Source organism: Bactrocera tryoni, chromosome 4 (assembly GCF_016617805.1).
Source record: "Bactrocera tryoni isolate S06 chromosome 4, CSIRO_BtryS06_freeze2, whole genome shotgun sequence".
In the NCBI taxonomy this organism is placed as follows: Eukaryota; Metazoa; Arthropoda; class Insecta; order Diptera; family Tephritidae; genus Bactrocera; species Bactrocera tryoni.
This window is the reverse complement of record NC_052502.1, coordinates 24,972,046-24,989,432: the sequence shown is the minus strand read 5'-3', so window position 1 is coordinate 24,989,432 and position 17,387 is coordinate 24,972,046. Positions and strand designations below refer to the sequence as shown.

At 33.4% G+C, this 17,387-nt stretch overlaps 1 protein-coding gene across 4 annotated transcripts in view; it reads right to left on the bottom strand.

Moving 5' to 3' along the window:
• LOC120775723 (myb-like protein P) overlaps window positions 1-17,387 on the bottom strand; it is a 175,373-nt gene that overhangs the window by 33,597 nt on the left and 124,389 nt on the right. For 3 of the 4 annotated variants that reach the window (XM_040106036.1, XM_040106039.1, XM_040106038.1), the window contains exon 4: window positions 3,197-3,242. The exons of the other annotated variant lie outside the window; for it this stretch is intronic. The gene's annotated coding sequence lies outside the window, so the exon portion shown is untranslated. The remainder of the gene's footprint in view (window positions 1-3,196; window positions 3,243-17,387) is intronic. 4 annotated transcript variants of the gene reach the window in all.

The following is a 17,387-nucleotide window of genomic DNA, read 5'->3' as shown; positions in this document are numbered from 1 at the left end:
AACAGCTGCAGCATGCAAGAAATACCAGTTCATTTTTATAATCATATATACTATACATATATACATATATATATATATAGATATATAACAAATATACATAATTGTATAACATAGGAGAACAGCAAATAATTTTGTATAATTATAAAGTCACACGTTGCGTTGAAATGCTGTGGAAAATGAGCTGACACAACAGAAGCCACACACAGCACGAGACACACGAAGCGTATGTATGTATGTTTGTAGATAGGCAAGCGGACCCAACAGCAGCAACAGCTGACACCGCAGCATAATTAACATAAAAGGCAAGAAGTGCCATTATGTAATAATTATATGAGACAGGGACTAAGACAGCAGCTGACTGCAGAGACTGCTGAAAAAGTCACACTTGAACTCCAAATTGGTTAAAAATGCAACTGACAGTGTTTAATTAAGATAACAATCGCATGTTGCAGCAAAACAATCACACAGCACACGCTCTTACACATGCGCTCTGGCGTATGAGCAACCTCTTGCGCTTACATAAATGCATTTTAATAAATACGCTCCGCCTGCTTTTGGCCTGTGTAGGTGTGCATGGTCGCGGTTGTATGTGTGTGTATTTGCATGTCTTAAACGCTTCCGCCTTCATTGACATTTGGTCATGTCATGCCACTAATGTGGCAATCGGTTTTAATTACAAGTAACGGTAGCTTAGCTTTAAATCCAACAATTTTCCATAGGTATGAACTCACATGCTGCATTTATGTAATAATATTCATAGTTTCATAATTACCGAGAATATTACAGATAACCTCAAAATTTAATGACTTCTCAACGTGATTAATAGTGACGTGACGTGAGTTAGGTTATGTTAAGCTAACTAATCGTGATTAGGGACACGTTTTTGTCCCAAAAGAGATATTTAAAATTAAAATTATTTTTTATGGCACCATATACATACATACTTATACCCAAATGAACGATAGCCAATAAAGAAATATATTTTTTGCCTTCCATTTTCACACTTGAACAATGCTGTTAGTAAGAAAATTTGATAGAGAGCAGACAGTCTTAGTGGTCTAGGAAGATTTTTAAAAAGCTTCTATTATTGAGCTTCACATAATTGACAGATTCACTAAGATTAGTAGAAAAACTTAGTCTAAATTTATTGCTATCGGAAGAAAAAATAAATATTATGAGCAACTCTGACTATAAAGTTTTGAGAAGGGTATACAATTTTGCACTTTTTTCTGGTTAGAAGACATTATTCTAAGAAAAAACAAACTTACTTGAAAAATGTTGAGAAAATAACACGAAACTTCGAAAAGCCGAGTACGCAGAAGAAGAAACATTTTTGTAAGAGAAGAAAACTACCATGAAAAATAGTTAAGACATGAAAAAAGCAACTTTGGATTGTTTAAAGACGTCTGCAGTTTCTGAGAAAACTTGCCATAAAAATTAATATAAAATTCATATATATAATTCATCATATATAAATTTTTGAATATATTTTTTATACCATAAGAAAGTAGATATTTCCACAAAAATAAAACCAACTGACTTAAAAATGTCTGAAGTCTGAATTGACCTGAAAACTTTTGAATGGAAATTATTAGGGTTATTTTCGATATAGGGACACAAGTACTTAAGTTTACGTCAAATTTTAAGAAAGAAAACTATTTTTTTTGTATAAAACATATATAAAACATACAACAAATTTAAATTTTCGCATACATTTTTAGGTTATATAAACAAAATATTTTCATTAGCTATTGTCATTTAAAATTTTTATTAGAACTTTCAGTTTTGACTATAATCGAGATAAACCTTTTTTAACGCTTAAAATTTCCAACTGCTCCCCTAATTAGTTAATGGACACTTTAAACTATGTACATTAGAATTATTATGAAAGCTGTCAATATCGTCCATCAGTGCACAGCAAAAGAACTGTTCAAATTGAAGGTATTCTAGAGTTTAGCTGATTTAATTTATACAGGGAGTTCGATCGGGCAATAACTTCACAAAGAAGAAAAAACGTTAACTTCGGCATTTCTTTTACATAGTAACTATGTGTCCAGCTTGTATGGAAGCTATATGCTATAGTAATCTGATCTGGACAATTTCTTCGTATATTACATTATTATCTTAGAAAATAACCTGTGCCAACTTTTGTGAAGATATATTGTCAAATGTGAAAGTTTCCCATATAAAAACTTGATTCCGATCGTTCAGTTTGTATGGCAGCTATAAGTTATAGTGGTCCGATATCGGCAGTTCCGACAAATGAGCAGCTTCTTGAAAAGAAAATGACGTTAGCAAAATTTCAAAACGATATCTTAAAAACTGATGGACTAGTTCGTATATAAGTATACAGACGGACAGAAGGCCATTTTACGTCGAGATCTTAAATTAAAAGCGTAAAAAATACAGCTTATGCAAGAACTGAAACCACTCGTCCTCCCGAAGCGACATCGCTTTGCTCTATGGGCTTTAGGAAAGTTCCAAAAAGATCCGATGTTTTCGAGCCAAATTTTGTTCAGAGCCCATTTCTGGCTCAATGGGTATGTAAAAAGCAAAATTGGCACATTTAGGACGAAGGGCAAACCTGAAGAGATTCAAGAGCTTTCATTCCATAGAAAAAGAAACAAAAAAACGGACGGTATTTTTTGTGGTGGAATCATCGGCCCATATTTCTACAAAAATGATCCCGGTGAGAACCTAACCGTCAATGGCGACCGTTAACTCGCGACAATTCCCGCGACAGCGGTAAGCAGATAATGAAATTATCTGGACTGGACACCAAGATGTTATGATATCGCACTGTTAGGCTTTTTCTTGTGGGGATATGTAAAGTCTAAAGTCTATGCGGATATTCCCGTTTCGATTCAAGCTTTAGTTCAAAACATAACATCGCGCGTTTAATAGGCTAGTAACCACTCGAAATGCGCGAACGAGTCATCGAAACTTGGACTCAACGCAGCACCATCTGAGACGTGCTCAGGCCAACACTTGAAAGAGATAATCTTCAAAAAAAAGTGACAAATAATGTTCTTTCGAATGATACTTGACTTTTACTCAGAATATATTATAAATATTATTTTTTGTAAAGAAACAAATAAAAATCTTGCAGATAGAACATATTTAAGATTTGCATTAGGTTTGTAAAAATATATAGTAAATATTTTAATATATTACATTATTTTTGAATTCAACTTACCCAAAAACTATTTGTTTCTAATTATTCGATAACTTTTTCTGTAAGCCTGGAAGTAAAAAAAGCATCAATCTATTAATATCATATCCATAAACATGGTAAATTAGGTAACTGTAAAATTTTTTATATTTAAATATAGCAAATAAATTTTGAGCAAATGCACTTAATCTCTAGATAAAAAACTAGTATACAAGTATACAAATTTATGACTTTCTGTACACTCAAAAATATGTGTAAGTGCTTAAAAAATTGAGTTTTTGAGAAAAAAAATTTAATTAGTTTACATTGTTTTACAAAGGCCTACAATATTTCTTCCTTAGAATATGAATGATTTCAGTTCCGCGTAAGCTTACGTGGCATGTTGCCGCCTTTGAAGAAGGAAGCAACACTTTTAAATGAAGTCAAACACGCGATTTCGAAAAGCAAAAAAAAAGTATAAGTAAATAACAAACGCAAAATACATGTGTATGCATAAACAAAAGCAAAACAAAATGTAAAACATGGTAAACCATATTATTTGTGGCAAACAAGAGTAAAACGAAAAAGTCAGCAAAAAAGTAAGAATCAAAAAAATTAAATTTTTTTGTTTAAAAAAAACGCGGCAAGGTCAATACACGAAAACAATCAATTATGCTTAGTATGTATTTTATTTGGTTGGATTAAACAATGTGCAACATCAAGAAAATATAAAGCAAATGCAAAAAATAAACCCAAAGCGAACCTGTAATAATAAGAATAACTTCAAACACACACACACCAATACTTAAAGTGAAACCAATAATGTGCGCGATTAAATGTTGTTAAATATTCAATAAAAACTTATAATCAGCAATCAAAAAGTTACCAAAAAAGCCTCGCAATAAATTTTGCCAACTACAATTTAAGCTGTTAGCGGCTGCTGCCTCAGCGTTTTCGCCGTAGAGCTTGCCAAAATTGTGTTAACTCAATTTGGTTTATGTCATTATCTCGGTTCAGGCAAATAACAAGCTTTTTTTGTTTTAACTACTTCGCAATAATACTATGTTTATTTGATTATTCAATTAATTTTGGCTAAAATTAAACAACAATTCATTGAACGTCAGCATGAATGAATGACAGTGAAGGCAAAGTGGTGATAGGTTTTGGTGCAGTGAGGTTATCTTTAGGAGGTGGGGAACTTGGTTAACTGCAAACTGGTTTAACGATCCGTAAATTAGCTGATCACTATGTTTGGTATATTCCTTTAGGAACGTATATTTCTGTTATAAGAATCTGTTAAGTAGCATATATTTTCGAAAATTCGATTGGCTTTTAAAATATTGTTAAAAACAATTTAGAATAATTGTTCTGAGACGACAAATTGAAAATCATAGCCTGAGGCTTAAATAAGACAAATTACTAGAATTTATAAGTAATATATCAAACTGGTTTTAACCTTGCGCACAAGATGCCTGTTAGTAATTTTTGTAAAACAAATTCAAAAAGATCAGTTAGAGTAGAGGGCAAAGGGTTAAACTGCTTCAGAGAATAATATCGCAAACGGGAGTATTAGTTTCATAAATTATTTTTAGATTCTCGGACAAATCCTGTATAATAGGGTGATCAGATATATATTTTTTTTAACTGGCGAAAACACCGCTCTTTACTTATTTTCGCAAAGCGCCGTTAGTTGGTGATTCAAAGCAAAGCCACGTCCTTCTCCACCTAGTCTTTCCAATGGTGAGGAGTTTTTCCTCTTCCTCTGCTTCCCACGGCGGGTACTGTGTTGAATACTCTCAGAGCTAGAGTGTTTTCGACCATTCGTCGTATATTTCATACAGCTCATCGTTCGCCGTGGCCAATGCGCAAAGTACCATAAATCATCCGCAGAACCTTTCTCTCGAAAACTCTTAACGTCGACTCATCCGATGCTGTCATCTTCCATGCCTTTTCACCACTTAGCAGGATGGGAATCATAAGTAACTTATAAAGTTTGGTTTTTATTCGTCGAGAGAGGACTTTACTTCGCAAATCAGATATATTATAACTTTAAAAACACAGGAATGGTTGATAGATTGCGTGGGAAACTTTTCTTGGTAAATGCATGGTGGAAGATTTTGTAATTGTCTACCGAGGGAGGACCGTTATTAATATCAAAAACGTTTTACATTAGGTGGAACTGAGCGATAGCTTGCGTATCTAAGAACTACGCCTGCATTAGTGACAACAAATACTAACTTCCCAAATTGGGATGTATTAAATGAAGGCTATATGTTACTTGAAATCTTTCAAATTAACCTGAACCAAAAGTATTAGACAGCTTCATAGTTTACAAACAGTATTTTGACAAATTGCTTCAATGAAAACTTGCCGATTTTCTAGCATAAGGCGACGGATGCTACGATTCTTGTATCACGTCAAAAATATTTACAATTATCAACCACAAGAAAAACTATAAATGACCCGGAGAGGATAACAGCTGAACTCCGCACAACTACTAAAACGAATATCTTTGATTTCACTAAAAAAAATTGTCTCTGGACAACCTTGATCAGGAACAGTGAATCGTTGCCAGAAAACTGGAATTCAGCAAAAAATAGTCCCCATCCTCAAAGAGACGATGGTAACTGCAAAAATTATCATAGAATGCCTCTTCTTAACATGACATTAAAATATCAATGTCTTTCAAAATATTAATGTCTGTTTTACAGACAGAAATCATGAGATCGATGGATACTAAAAGCCAAAGCGTTCAATACTAAAGCAAAAATAAGTTCAAGATGGTTCGAAGAATTGGTGTAAGATATAGAAAAATGGCAACACATCGAAATGTCTGGAGATCACAGAGCCAAAGCTCACAAAACGGTGCAGCGCTAAAAAATAAAGATGAATATGAGAAATACGATGCTTAGGAAACCTCGTTGTTTGCATTACAATTTTTTAAACTAGATCGCAACATTTTTCAGAAACACTGGTCAAAAATAGAGAAAACTCCACGTATGTGGAAAAATGCTTGGCAAACTGTGAAAAATGTTTGTCTGATTGTGTAGCTAACTGAGTTTCATAAATTATTAAAAATTCTCCACTTCAGTCTTTCTGACATTTTAACTACTGATGTGGAAGCATCGTATTGAAACAACATGAATACAGCGAAATTTACAGAACCAAATATTATTAAGTAAATATTCTGTGTTAAATTTAAAGGCACGATTACGATTCTTTTGGCGCCGCGATTTGAGGGTATAAACGGAAAGAGAAGGTCATCAGGATTAAAAAATGTATACTCATATACCCTCCTCAGACTTATAGTTTTCGAGATATTTGTATTTAAAGTTCCACAATTTTATATGCAATTTGCTCTCATAGTAGGATTATTTACCTGAAGCAGATCCTTAATAAAACATAGCTACTAATCAAAATCAAATCAAACTATTCACAGTAACCATGTTTTAAATAATAAATATTATTTAATGAAATGTATGCATCTCCTTCAAAAATATTGTCTTACTTAATTTATACTTTCATTGAAATCCAGGCTTGAAGCCTTGGTGAAGTGGATTGCGCCAATGGGTTAATAAGTAACGCCAACATTTGCAAACATTCAGTTAGACGTGTGTAGAAGAAACTCGTTGCTGATTATGCAGTTTTTGAACGAACTAAAGCCATCAATATATTTCAAGCTGTCAACAACCATTCAATTAATTTAATTCGCTGATTACCAAATATCGATTCAATAAGTTAGCAGTAAAGATAAAACCATGCATTTGAAACCAAAAGTGGCAGCTACAAAAGGAAGTATTGCATGCTGATTAACATAAAACACATAAAAGTACAATTAACATAAATAACAATAATCGAAGCTAACAAAATTAGCTGGAATTAAATCGAAGCTTGAGTTTATAAATCTGTTAAATAAAATTAGATGCACAAATCATTTTTGAAAGAGTGTATTTTGGAATAACCGTTACAGCCAGTAGCGATAAATTTTGAAATAATCAAGCAATGGTTAAGATATCAATAATTTTTCTAATAACTTTGAACGTAATGATTGACAAATGGTCCGAAAAGCAGTATTTATATACAGAACTTATAGTTTAAGTAACTTCTTTATAAATAGAAATCCTCAGCTATGAACTGTTGAATAAAACCCAAAAATTTCAAAATTGTTCTCAATTAAGGAGTTCAAGATTCCGTCAGAACAAGTATACAGATCTTAACCCAATATTCAGTAAAGCATTCGGCAACCGCAAAGAGTATGCTACAAGAACAAAACCTACTTTCGGTCAGTCTTTCATCTGCATTTTTGCAGCTTCCTGTTAAATTCGCAACATTTCGCTTTATTGTTTATGTTTCAAATCACTTTTGTGTATTTTTTTATTATTGTATTTTATAGCGCTTCCTCGACACAAATCTTTCACAATTCCACACTTGCTTGCGACACACACACGCACACATGTGTCAGCGGCGAGCGCGCCTCACTCGGACTAACCGCAAATTGAGCTGGAATGACTTGCTTGCAGTGCATACAAAAGCGTGGGAAAATTGATTTGTCGAAATACATATATTTTAGTCTATAGAAATGAATATTCGTTCACTTGAATAAATATGCAAACTAATCTTGAATAACAAAACGTAATAGACCATATCGGTTGAATATTTCAATAAACAATTAAGTTTGTATTGAATGCGATGAATATTAATGGTGTGGATTTGGTGTGGATTAGGTGTGGTTGGTGGAGTATATTTTCATTATAGAGGTACTACATATCCATATATAGATAAGATTAATGCATAAATACACTTTTTTATTTAATAAACAAACTTAGTTTTTTCAGTCAATTTAACATTTTTTTTACAGTAAATGAATTCGAAAAAGAGATATTTGTTAAATAAACAGAAATACAAAATACAATAATAAATTTAATCCATCACTTAAACCCACAACACAGTTTTTAGAACAGTTCACTACTTTCTTAAACCACTTTGAAGTAATGATCCTAATGCATTTTGAAGCTGCTAAGTATTTGGTATTATTTCAGGTTTAGATTTATCTAAAGAGATAGATGACAAGCTAACTATCAATGTTTCCATCATTGGTATTTCCATTCGAAATAATTTGTAAATTTAACCACTCAAAACCAAGAAAAAAGAAAGTGGAAAATTACTCTATAAAATTCTATTCTCCAGAGAAAACATCTTTTTCTCCAAACTGTCGTCTGTGTAATTGTAAAATTTTAATTGTGAAAATTTAATGAAAAACTAAATTCCATAGAATTTTTCATATTTTATTTGAAATAAACGTTTCTTAAACAATAACCAATCAGAATTAAAAATTATATGAATTCACAACAAAACCTATATTATAAATCAAAAATCGGGAAAAAATATTCTCAAGGTTGATGGACTAAAATTATACATGTCCTTTTGAAGTACATTTTTCAACAATTTTAACAAAAAAAGTATTAAGAAATACATTCGATTCTGAAAGATGCTATTATTTATCTTATACAGGTTTCAAGATATAGAAGATAGTTAGCTAGAAGAAGAAAGAACATGAAAACTCGTCCGTATTTCAGAATTTTTTTTGTTAATTTAATTAAAAAGAAAAATAAAAGGGTTGCTCAAAGACCAATAATTTTCATGAAGCTGGTTCACTTGGTCTAATAATGCCCCGGGCGCAACGTCTTGGGGGCGGCAAAATGGTATTTAAAAACTCCAATTCGGGCAAAAATTCCTGCAAATTGTGTCAAAAGTGTACAAGATATAGGGTGAAAATGGTTTTTTTCTATGGCTTTTAATACGATGTCTTGTAAATTTATTTCCTCAAAAACCGTATTGTGAGAATTGTGGAACTACAGAATTAGCGTGGCTTCTAGTTCCTAAATTTAATTCCTTAATATCGAAGGAATTTTGTAAAAATTCACTTTTGTTCGAACCACCTGATGAAACTTGTAGGTAGGTAGATAAAGGGGGGCGGCAGAACATCCTTGGCCCCGGGCGCTCGAAGTTGTAGCTACGCCACTGTCAATAATTAAGGTTAGGTTGACAGTTTTCTTCGATTAATGAGGTGTGGTGTAATCCGAATCAACAAGGAATGCTATTTGAGTGTTATGCGTTGTTTTCGTGAAACTATTCATAAAAGGAAACCGCAATTATGAGCCGACAACTATTGGTTTCTGCACCACAATAATCCCCCATAGCATACTATATTGATTTTTCGTGATTTTTTTACCAAATTTTCAACCTATGTATGTATATCGTTCTGCAACCAGCGTCTACGCCTAATTTCTGGTCAATCAGCAAACTCAAACGATCGCTCCGGGGATAACGTTTTGAGTCAATTGAAGACATTAAACGTGAATCTCTAGGCGCATTGAAAGCTATTCCGGAAATTGACTTTAACAACTGTTTCGATTAAAAAAAACGTTGGCACAAATGTATTGGGGCAAGGGGCATTACTTTGAGTGGGACGACATAAGTATTTAAAAATAAATTAAGAATTTTAAATTTATGCAACATGCTATTTTTAACTCATAGTAGTATGTATAATACAAAATCGAGTAATGGTTCACTTAAGTGGTTAGGCCAGGACAGGACTTTAAAGTGTAGTACTGGGTAGTCGAAAGCCTTTTCGTATTTTTAATCAAACTTCAACTTATTTTTTTTTATAATTATACTAATAAATAAATAAACAAATACGCACCATTTTGGTCTACTACTTTTTGCCATTTTTTCGCTAGAGACAATATCCCATCAGTGTAAAACTTTCATCAGTATAAATCGAAATTTTCAAAACGGAAGGAAGTGAAGCATTGTTGTGCTACACGAACTGATACAGCATCGTCTCCGTAAACTTCACATACTCACAACTCTTCATATTTGTACGACTGCAACGACATCTATTGACAAAATACGAAAAGACTTTTTCGACTACCCAATAAAATAATTGTGTGTCCATTTCACTGTTATATCGAAGAAATTGGGTCAGTCAACTCAGCATGTAAGATTGGAAACATGTTTTTTCCGAAAGTGAGTGTTTTCAATGATGTTACTTAATGCCTATCGCAAGTTTCTATATTGTGATAATACGAGGCGCTAGAATCGCCCGTAGAGGTATAGTTTGAGAACAAATTATAAAAGTTAGATTAATTTTTAGAGCTTTATGTATACTGGCCTCATCCCTTAAGAACTTGGATAGGGGCACACAATGGAAATTTTTTTCCTCAATCGTAAAAACTTTAAGCAGTAGAATTATTTCTCCAAAAATAGTATTTTCATTGTGAACTAACCTCTCATAACATAAATAAATATTGGCGACAGCAACCGTGTAGCATTTCTGTTATAATTCGCTTAGCAATAAAGAACATTTGTCATAATTAGCACAAATTAGTTATAATGCCATGAGTTATGTAAGACGTTATTTAATTTAAAATATACTGAGAATACAATGGAGCAACTCTAATTAATTAAAAGTGATAAAGCATTCTTTTGAAATCGGCTTAAAAGATGCCAAAGAGGAAACGAGATTCTTGCAAAGTCAACGGACAATAATAATAGGAAGGAAAAAAAGCAAAAAAGGCAGATATTTTTTAAGCCAAAAACAAAAATTTAGCTGACAAATACAAATGTGCAGAAATAGAGACAAAAACAAAAACCCACTTTCGCACACACACACAAAGGCAAATAACGAAATAGTGCGCATTAGATGAGTTGTGCGAAAAATGCTTAAAATTTTAAGTTTCTTTTTATTTATTTTTGTTGATTTTGTTTTTTTGTTTTTGGTTTTTTTATTGTTTTTGTTTTCCTTTCGTACAAATTTAGTATTTATAGCGACACACAACGAAATCGCTTTGTCAATACTGAATTGATGTACGCAAGCAATGACACAAAGTTACACACACACATATATGTACATGTATGTAAATACAAGCACACCTCCGTGTAATAAACATAAGTCCAAACACCGGCTATTACTTGGCAAATTCGCTGTAAATGTCGTAAATTTATTTGGTTGCTTGTAAGGAAATACTTGCACTGACAGAATTATTTTCTTACATACACATACGCACACATATATTTATGACAAACATATATATTTCAGCATTTGTATGCATGTATTGCACAAAGCTTATTCTCTTGGCAATTTACTGGCGCTTTTGCAACACACTGTGCGTCATTCGTCTTCAATTTAAAAGGTGCGTTGCTGCAATTGCAACATCTGTGATTGCACATACCCACATGCTATAAGCTAGAGTATGTATTTCTTAGCACACAAGCTCGCTTACGAGCATATGCAATCGCAATAATATTATATGAGCACATGAAAATAAAAATGCGCACACAAATGGCAATTACCGCCGAACAAACTAACAAACAACGCTGCGAACGACCAGTTGTAGAATGAGAAATGTCCACTCACCACATAATATAAATATATACAGACACACATACACAGGTACTTAGTTGTTGAGAACTCGGTTAAATGTTGTACGAACGCGTTACTACAAGTTGGCACCAGAAAAAAATCGCTTTTTTGCAATGAAATATAGCTTTTTGTCATGGAAAAACCTCACCGACGCACCTCGCATTTTCACATAATGCACATACATATACATATGTACGTCTGTGCATATTGCGGAAGAATTTTAACTTAATCCCAAACAAGGGTTAATTTATTGTATTAAATATATTTCTGTCGAATTCGGTTGAAATTTTCTGTCAATAAATCTAACTTTATTGAATACTTCGGCGAAATAAGTAAAATAAGCGGATTTAGGGTGACGACATAGTGGAATGAAGGCATTCGTAGTAATGTTTATGGAAAAATACATAAGCCGCTTGGAAGCAGTCGTGGTCACCTCTATATATTCGAAAATTTAAACATTATATAACTGATAAACTACGCAGCTATATTTTATTCTTTATATTCAGAACCTAAAAAAATGTATATGACCTCTATTAGTTATGCTCTAACTCTTTATTTTATAAAACACAAACAAGTTCTGAAAAAATTATTTCGAAGAATACACCGTGCCAATTTGCTTGAAGATATCGATTGTTCAGTATTATCAAAGAAATTCCAAAATTCCGAAAATTTTGGAAAAAAATATTAATCAAAAAAATCATTGCGACGCCATTTTCAGTGACCCTTGGAAATAAGATGTGCCCGCGTTGGTAGGATAATTCCTTACCGGATCATCTAAAGTGAAAAAATACGTGTTTTACTTAAAACCTTAACTTAGAAAAAAGGAAAAGAAGAAAAAACGTTAACGGCTGCACCCTTCACAGGTGCATTTCTTTTAGTAAATATGTGTTCAGTTTGTATGGAAGCTATAGCATATAGCCGATCTGAAAATTTTTTTCGAAGATTATATTGTTACCTTAAGCAGTAATCCATGTCAAATTTCGTGAAGATACCACGTCAAATGCGAAAGTTTTCCATGCAAGCAATTGATGCCGATCGTTCGGTTTGTATGGCAGCTATATGCTATAGTAATACGATCTGAACAATTTCTTCGGATATAACATTTTTGCTTTAGAAAATAACCATATTTCGTGAATATATCTTGTCAAATGTGAAAATTTTCCATGGTCCGATTTCAGCAGTTCCGACAAATGAGCAGCTTCTTGAAGAGAAAATGACGTTTGCAAAATTTCAAAACGATATCTTAAATACTGAGGGACTGGTTCGTATATATACAGACAGACGGACATGGCTAAATCAACTCATCTCAACATACTGCTCAATGATATATTTATATATTTATATACTTTATACGGTCTTCGACGCTTCCTTCTGGGCGTTACAAACTTCGTGACAAACTTAATATACCCTGTTCAGGGTATAAAAACTAAGAATTGAATTTTTGGCAGTTATTTAAAAAAAAAAAATTAAAATTTCGGTGAAGAATTTGCGACATTTTCTTCATCCAAGTCTTTAAGGATTGTATCTTAAAGACCTTCATAAAATTTCATGAAGATCGGTTGAGTGGTTCTCGAGAAATCTTACCAACCGACGTCAAAAACACAGTTTTGAGTAAAACGCATTTAAATACAGCGCGCTAAGCCAAGCTATTCTCGAGAGAACAAGTTTTCAAGCCTGTATCTTCGAAACTATTACTCGGATCAACTTCAAAATTTACGAAAATATTCGAGAGGTGTTGCTGAATTTAATAAGACAATGAAAAAAATCGATACTTGAAACCCGTGAACCCATGTGAGCCTTTAAAATATTCCCCCTTCGATAATTCTTACTCAATTCAACGGTTCTTCCAATCGTCGAAACAGTTCTCAAACTCAATTTTTGGAACAACCTTATTTTTGTAAATAAGAAAAAGCCACACGGAGTCATGTCTAGTGAATATGGCGGCCATCATAAATTCTAAGAAATGTTGGCACCAAAATTTTCTAAATATCTGAGCTGGCCGATGTACATATGCCAGATAAAGTTAAACAGAACGACGAATATTGTCGGTAATGAGTAGGTTAGGTTAGAATAGGTTAGGTTCACTGGCTGATTCTTAATACGGGGAGTGCACTTAGACTTACTATATACAGTCGTTTATAAAGCCAGAAAGAAGAAGTTCTGCAACCAGCCCTTAGAACACGACAAACTACCTTGACACCAATATAAGTCTACTAAAAAGTTGTATGTTGTTAACACGGCTATAATCACGTAAGCGGTATCTACGCTAGTAAAGAAGAAGAAGAAGACGAAGTTTTATTTCAATTCACTGAAACTCAGCGGGATGTCTAAATACTTGGGTGCTCAGATGTTTAAACTTTAACCTCGCAAGGGCGAGACAATCGGTAAGGAAATGTTGACATATTGCTTACATCGCCTTCTTTCAAACAGTTTCTGCAATTAACATCTGGGAAGAATATCAACCATACCATGTGGAACCGATATGACAATCATCAAATAGAACGCCAACAATTAGGAAAATACTAGTTTAAGGGCGAACAGCTCATGAGACCTCAAACAATACACTTTGCCTTAAATAATGTTGCGCCAAAGGAAGAAGTAATGGTAGCCCAACACTGACCGTTTCCGCGAAGCCAAGCTATCTAGTAATAGAATACATGAGTTTCTGATCGCTAGCTTTAAAGTAAGGATAAATAGCTGGTAATATATCCGATAAAATAAGAGGTAAACAAAACTGTTATGTTCTGTACAACGAGATAGAGAGTCTGCCTTTAACTAGGCAGAGATATCAAAAAGTTTTGATGGAAGGACAAAAATTACTTACGACAAAATGTTTTATTAACCCTTTTGTGGGTAATTGGATTATCTTCATCCAGTGCTTCAGACATTAGTACTGCTCAACGTATTTTTATATATTCATAATTTTAGTTACATATACATATATATAATATATATATAATATATACTATATACATTTTTTGGAAAAATTTCGATTTTCTTTAAAAAAAAACTTAATTTTTAGAAAAAACAACAATTTATTTTGTATTTTTTAAATGAAATTAGCTGAGATAAACTTTCACCCAAAATTTTACATTTTTACATGCACTTTGGTGAAATTTGTTAACCTCACACGTTGCATTTAATGTTCGCGTATATTTTCGAAATGTAACAACTTTTTTGTTATTATTATATTCGCTTATTTTAGTAGAAAAATATTTAACAAGCTCATCAAAAAGTGCACTTTTCATCCTCACGTATGCAGTTTTGCCATATCAACGCGTGCAAGCATTTAAGCACTTAGACCATAAATGTATGTATGTGTGTGCGTACTCATGCGCATTTAGTTTTAGTATTTAATGTTGCTTTCGACAAATTTCCCACGGCGAACAAACTGTTAAACTAAAACTTTACAACCAACGTGTACACCAAAAATTAGCAACAATCAAAAGCAAATAAATGGTGTTTATGAGCAGACTCAACAACAACCAGGCAACGCTGCCAAAATACTCAAGCACTTCTTGAAGCTATGCACGGCTTTGTTGCTTTGACGATTTATAAGCTCGCGAACATGACTGCGAATTGCAGATGATGATGTCTTACATGGAAAAATATAAAATGACATGAATGCATGGGTAAACTATAAAATCATAGACATATATGTACATATGTATATATTTATGCACATTAAGGTGGTTCTATTTTTTTCTTATTTTTTATAAATGACATAGTTTTGCATATCATTTTTGAAACTGTACTAATAGCAATCAAGTAAGGAATGGCAAAGTTCGGGTGTAACTCTATACTCTTACGAGAATCAATGCCTGGGAAATTCCTTAAGGTGCATAACGTCATAAGATCACAATCCAAGCAATTATATATATACACGATTCACTACATATATGTACATACACTGATCGACATATTCGACAAAAAGTGTTTAAAAAAAACGGAAATCATTATACATATGTAGTAACGGGTGATCCAAGTAGAAATATTTTTAATAGCCTTTTTCTGACAGATCTCGAATGAGTCATGTCAAGCTGTCAAAATATTTCTGGTCAGTATTGTTTGGCATTTTATCATGAATAGACTTATGTGCGAACAACGTTTACAAATCGTTCAACTTTATTACAAAAATTCACGTTCCATAAAGAATGTGTTTCGCGCGCTTCGCTCAATTATGGTCATAATCGGCCTACTGCGTGTACTATTTGCAACACCATCGCTCATCTTGAAATCCAGCATTCATTACTAAATAATATTCGACCGAAATGACCATGTCCAGCACATAGTGGAGAAGACATATAGTAGCCGCAGCTGAAAGTTCAAACGAAGACCGTCAAGCGCCGTTCGCAGCAACTCGGACTGACTTGGCGCATTTTATGCCGTGACCTTAAAATGAAAGCGTACCAAATACAGTGCAAGAACTGATGTCACTCGACCTTCCCAAGCGACATCGCTTCGCTCTATGGGCTCTTGAAAAGTTTCAAGAAGATTCTACGTTTTTGAATCAAATTTTGTTAAGCGATAAGGCCCATTTCTGGCTCAATGGGTATGTAAACAACTCAAATTTAGCATTTGGGACAAAGAGGAACCTGAAGAGATTCAAAAGCTGCCATTTCATCCAGAAAAAACAACGGTTAGGTGTGGTCTGTGGACTGGCGAAATCATCGGTCCTTATTTCATCAAAAATTTTGTGTGATTTCATATCTTAGACTTTCTCCTGTGGAGATATGTAAAGTCTGAAGTCTATGCTGACAGTCCCGCTTCGATTCTGGCCTTGAAGCAAAGCATTACGTGTGCCATTCGTCAGTTACCAGACGAAATGTTCAAACGACTCACCTAAAATTACACTCAACGTATGGACCATCTGAGACGCAACCGCGGGCAACATTAGAAAGGGATAATCTTCACAAAATAAAACCAAATAATGTTCTTTCGAACGATAATAAACATTTCCCATTAAATCTAAAGTTTCTGTATTTCTTCTTTAAAAAAAGTAGGGGACCACGAAATGGAAGACCCTATATAAAACATTAATGATAATTCTTATTTGAAAATTTAGTTGGCAAATAAATTGCAATGACTAAATTTCGTGATATCGTACGAAGTAGAGAGTTTTAAAACCCTCAAACCACCCGAGAAGTCTATAGAAGCTCATGAATTTAATATAGAATTTATTTATGGTTCTCAAAATACGTTAAGGTTTTGTACTACCTATCTAAGGTTTAGTGCTTTTGAAAAAAAATTAAAAATCAAGAATTTGTTAGAATATATCTATATAACAAGTAAGGAAGGGCTAAGTTCGGGTGTCACCGAACATTTTATACTCTCGCATGATAAAGTGATAATAATTTACAGTGATAATAATTTACATATTTATATGTTATCAGGGTGTCCAGAAAATGTTACGTACTGAATTTCATTGAAATCGGTTGAGCAGTTCCTGAGATATGGTTTTTGGTCCATAAGTGGGAGGCGCCACGCCCATTTTCAATTTTTTTAAAAAAGCCTGGGTGCAGCTTCCTTCTGCAACTTCTTCCGTAAAATTTAGTGTTTCTGACGTTTTTTGTTAGTCGGTTAACGTACTTTTAGTGATTTTCAACATAACCTTTGTATGGGAAGTGGGCGTGGTTATTATCCGATTTCTTCCATTTTTGAACTGTATATGGAAATGCCTGAAGGAAACGACTCTATAGAGTTTGGTTGACATAGCTATAGTAGTTTCTGAGATATGTCCAAAAAACTTAGTAGGGGGCGGGGCAACGCCCACTTTTCCAAAAAAATTACGTCCAAATATGCTTCTCCCTA